Source organism: Schistocerca cancellata, unplaced genomic scaffold, assembly GCF_023864275.1.
Source record: "Schistocerca cancellata isolate TAMUIC-IGC-003103 unplaced genomic scaffold, iqSchCanc2.1 HiC_scaffold_633, whole genome shotgun sequence".
In the NCBI taxonomy this organism is placed as follows: Eukaryota; Metazoa; Arthropoda; class Insecta; order Orthoptera; family Acrididae; genus Schistocerca; species Schistocerca cancellata.
In genome coordinates this window covers 27,501-32,500 of record NW_026046644.1, presented here as the reverse complement: position 1 = coordinate 32,500, position 5,000 = coordinate 27,501, and the positions used below count along the sequence as shown (strand labels likewise).

The following is a 5,000-nucleotide window of genomic DNA, read 5'->3' as shown; positions in this document are numbered from 1 at the left end:
GCCGTCTGGCCCAGAAACGACACCTCCATCTACAGGAATCCAACGGAACTACACCAACCATACTGCCAAACCACAGCATCGCCATCTATGACAATGTGACGAAACCACATGCAATAGCCCCATCTACGCGAATCGGACGACACTACGTCCACCATGTCGCGCGCAACACGAAAACTAAATACCGCCATCTGCAAGTCTCCCGAAACATGACCTGCTGCACCGACGATACCGCCATCTATGAGACGCCACCCCGACTACGACATCGCTAGGTCCCACAGTACCCATTTTTCGACGCCACCCACAAAGCCTGCATCATCTGTCCACCACAGGAACCCGAACGCCAGTGCCTGCGTCGCACGAAGAAGTCAACCGACAATCACTCCACCCGCACCCGCACGTGACCCACCCCAACCGCCCAAATCGCAACCCAAGCGGATGAACGGCGGACTCTTCCCGCACTCGTACGTTGCAATCCACCCCTATATCTTGCGTTTCATGACGAGTTATATCCAATATGCCAAATTCCCGCTGTCCCTATACATGCTGTAAGTCTGTGCACACAATATGAACCACACCTCAGCGAGACACTCCATCACACATTACTCTCTGCCTGTAACAGACACAGATACGATATGTAAGCACCAGCATGGACCAACGTCCGGTGCATCCTCTCCGCCACAGTACACCATCCACACTATGATAACCACACCAGGGGGTCCAATTATAAAATAGAATATCCCACCCGTCCAACATCCACAATTGCTCAGATAAGCCACCAACACCCACACATGTCCTACACAGGGGTGCACCCAACACCACCACACTGCCTCCTGTTACGGCACAGAAACAATGGCAGGAATGAATCACACAGGTCTGCCACTCCCTTGCCGCAACCACAGACGCGGCGCGCCTCCAGTCACGAGCGAAAAGCGCATCCTGACGAGACAGAACTGCTGTGACATACTGACGCTGCCTCAGACATTCACTTACAATGATCACTACCAACGAACCTGCCCCCCCCCCCCCCCCCCCAAACACACTATCTCTTACCATGTTGTGTACTGTAATCCAACCCATTTTGCACCTTAACCTAACCAAATTTGTAACGCAATTTGTACCGCAATGTAACGCAATTTGTACCGCAATGTAACGCAATTTGTACCGCAATGTAACGCAATTTGTAACGCAATTTGTGTCTTAACCTAACCCACGTTGTGCCTTAACCTAACCCACGTTGTGCCTTAACCTAACCCACGTTGTGCCTTAACCTAACACACGTTGTGCCTTAACGTAACCCACGTTGTGCCTTAACGTAACCCACGTTGTGCCTTAACGTAACCCACGTTGTGCCTTAACGTAACCCACGTTGTGCCTTAACGTAACCCACGTTGTGCCTTAACGTAACCCACGTTGTGCCTTAACGTAACCCACGTTGTGCCTTAACGTAACCCACGTTGTGCCTTAACCTAACCCACGTTGTGCCTTAACCTAACCCACGTTGTGCCTTAACCTAACACACGTTGTGCCTTAACGTAACCCACGTTGTGCCTTAACGTAACCCACGTTGTGCCTTAACGTAACCCACGTTGTGCCTTAACGTAACCCACGTTGTGCCTTAACGTAACCCACGTTGTGCCTTAACGTAACCCACGTTGTGCCTTAACGTAACCCACGTTGTGCCTTAACCTAACCCACGTTGTGCCTTAACCTAACCCACGTTGTGCCTTAACCTAACCCACGTTGTGCCTTAACCTAACCCACGTTGTGCCTTAACCTAACACACGTTGTGCCTTAACGTAACCCACGTTGTGCCTTAACGTAACCCACGTTGTGCCTTAACGTAACCCACGTTGTGCCTTAACGTAACCCACGTTGTGCCTTAACGTAACCCACGTTGTGCCTTAACGTAACCCACGTTGTGCCTTAACCTAACCCACGTTGTGCCTTAACCTAACCCACGTTGTGCCTTAACCTAACCCACGTTGTGCCTTAACCTAACCCACGTTGTGCCTTAACCTAACCCACGTTGTGCCTTAACCTAACCCACGTTGTGCCTTAACCTAACCCACGTTGTGCCTTAACCTAACCCACGTTGTGCCTTAACCTAACCCACGTTGTGCCTTAACCTAACCCACGTTGTGCCTTAACCTAACCCACGTTGTGCCTTAACCTAACCCACGTTGTGCCTTAACCTAACCCACGTTGTGCCTTAACCTAACCCACGTTGTGCCTTAACCTAACCCACGTTGTGCCTTAACCTAACCCACGTTGTGCCTTAACCTAACCCACGTTGTGCCTTAACCTAACCCACGTTGTGCCTTAACCTGCTCTGTAATTGGCATATGACACGTTACATTAATCTAGTGTTGTCTAACCACAACCCTCTGAATATAGTTCGCTACTCGCACCGCCCACCCTCTTGTGTGTCGTTTCATGTTGAACACTTCGCAAGTGTTGCTTACTTTTTACATGCTCTCGCTGTACACTGTAATGTGGACAACTGCAGGATGTACATCGCCCCCCCCCCTCCACCCTGCCTTCGCACGCTGGTCGTTCAGGTGCTTGCGTGTTCAATGCCCTTCGCAGCTGTTCACTGGCATTCGCATGTCGAAGCGCTCAGTCTACGTCGTGGTACGGCCTGTGTCCACTGTCCGCTGATATCGTAAGCTTAATCCTCACATTGTACTGCACATAGGTCCGTATGTACTGAATGATACGCTGTGGCACATGTGTGACCGTACGACTGCGCCCAACAACAGCGAACCATACGGTCCAAATGTTGTGCACTCAGCCACGTGCCGTCTCCCCATAACAGCTACATTGCAGTGTGGTACGCCATAGAGACGTGTGGGAGTAACGGACGCCCTGGATGGCGATCAGCATGAGCCGTCTGTTGATGTAGTGGCGCGTGTATTCAAACGTAGTCGTCTCTTCTCACACAGTGTGATAGCATGGTGCACCGCGTTCCACATCTGCGACATGGTACAGATGCTGGTTGACAGTCGGTCTCGTAATGGACATCGCATACGTAGGGGGCCACCTCCCACGTGTTCTCTAGTCGTGCACATTTTGTTGCGTGTATGTGGGCAGACGTAGTGTGTCGTGACACCTAACAGACAGGTATGCAATAATCGTTGCATTTGCAAACTGGGATGGACGTCTACGTTTGCTGGTGACGTGACGCAACGCAAATGAACAACTGGTAAACCCATTGTGGTGCGGTTGTTGTTGCTGGAGGTAAATCAGTAAGGGCAAATCTGTGTGTGAAGCGATACGCGGCGGTGGCTGGGTGGGACCGTCCCCGGCCGGTGAGGGGGGGCCGCCCGGCGTGCTGGCCGCGCGGTGCGTGGGCGCACGCGCTACAGCCGGCTGGTGGGGGCGCCCAGTGGCAGGCGCGCCGGCCGACGGACGCGGCAGGCGGCGCAGCTGCGCGCCGGGGCACCCTGCGCGCGGCGCCGGGCGGCCAAAGTGGGTCCTCGCGGGCCCGGTGCGAAGCGCGGTGGACATCTGCAGTGTGCTGGTCCGACTGAGGACTGTGTGCGTTGAGGATGCGCCGCCGCCCGGCACTCGGCGCCGCGACGCCGTCTGCTGCTCGGTCGCCCCAGCGGTTCTCGCTGGTGGTTTGTATCGCAGTTGTGCAGACGTGTTGGCACGTGCGCTGTGCTGGGAGAGTTCGCTTCGGCACCCACGTGGGGCCTTTGCCCTTCTGTGGCGCTGGCGTTGGAGCTGCCGGTCACCGTAGGTGGCGCGTGTTGTCTCCCGCCGGCAATGCCACGACAGCACGCTCCCGGGCCTCTGTCGGCAGCGGCAAGCTCAGTTGGGAGCACGGGTGGTCGCACCTAAAGCGTCTACTCGCCTAACTCCGGGCGATTGCGCCTCTCTCGAACCCGACCAAGTACTTAGGACGGCGCTGCGCGCCGCCGGGACCTGAGAGGGTTTCGAGGTGTATTGTGCAGGGGAGCTCAGCCTCCTCCTGTTTGCAGAATAATTGAGCGGACGCTTGCGTGTTCGCGCGGGCCCCTGGGACACACTCCCGGGCGGCCGGCTGCTCAGCTCTAGTTGACGCAGCTCCCTGGTTGATCCTGCCAGTAGTCATATGCTTGTCTCAAAGATTAAGCCATGCATGTCTCAGTACAAGCCGCATTAAGGTGAAACCGCGAATGGCTCATTAAATCAGTTATGGTTCCTTAGATCGTACCCACGTTACTTGGATAACTGTGGTAATTCTAGAGCTAATACATGCAAACAGAGTCCCGACCAGAGATGGAAGGGACGCTTTTATTAGATCAAAACCAATCGGTCGGCTCGTCCGGTCCGTTTGCCTTGGTGACTCTGAATAACTTTGGGCTGATCGCACGGTCCTCGTACCGGCGACGCATCTTTCAAATGTCTGCCTTATCAACTGTCGATGGTAGGTTCTGCGCCTACCATGGTTGTAACGGGTAACGGGGAATCAGGGTTCGATTCCGGAGAGGGAGCCTGAGAAACGGCTACCACATCCAAGGAAGGCAGCAGGCGCGCAAATTACCCACTCCCGGCACGGGGAGGTAGTGACGAAAAATAACGATACGGGACTCATCCGAGGCCCCGTAATCGGAATGAGTACACTTTAAATCCTTTAACGAGTATCTATTGGAGGGCAAGTCTGGTGCCAGCAGCCGCGGTAATTCCAGCTCCAATAGCGTATATTAAAGTTGTTGCGGTTAAAAAGCTCGTAGTTGGATTTGTGTCCCACGCTGTTGGTTCACCGCCCGTCGGTGTTTAACTGGCATGTATCGTGGGACGTCCTGCCGGTGGGGCGAGCCGAAGGCGTGCGACCGCCTCGTGCGTGTTCGTGCGTCCCGAGGCGGACCCCGTTGAAATCCTACCAAGGTGCTCTTTATTGAGTGTCTGGGTGGGCCGGCACGTTTACTTTGAACAAATTAGAGTGCTTAAAGCAGGCAAGCCCGCCTGAATACTGTGTGCATGGAATAATGGAATAGGACCTCGGTTCTATTTTG

General features: G+C 54.2%; 1 non-coding gene across 1 annotated transcript in view; it reads left to right on the top strand.

Moving 5' to 3' along the window:
* Window positions 1–4,069: 4,069 nt before the first annotated feature.
* LOC126136300 (small subunit ribosomal RNA) overlaps window positions 4,070–5,000 on the top strand; it is a 1,909-nt gene continuing 978 nt past the window's right edge. The window contains exon 1 of the ribosomal RNA XR_007527925.1: window positions 4,070–5,000. This exon is cut by the window's right edge and continues 978 nt beyond it. This is a non-coding gene — a ribosomal RNA (small subunit ribosomal RNA).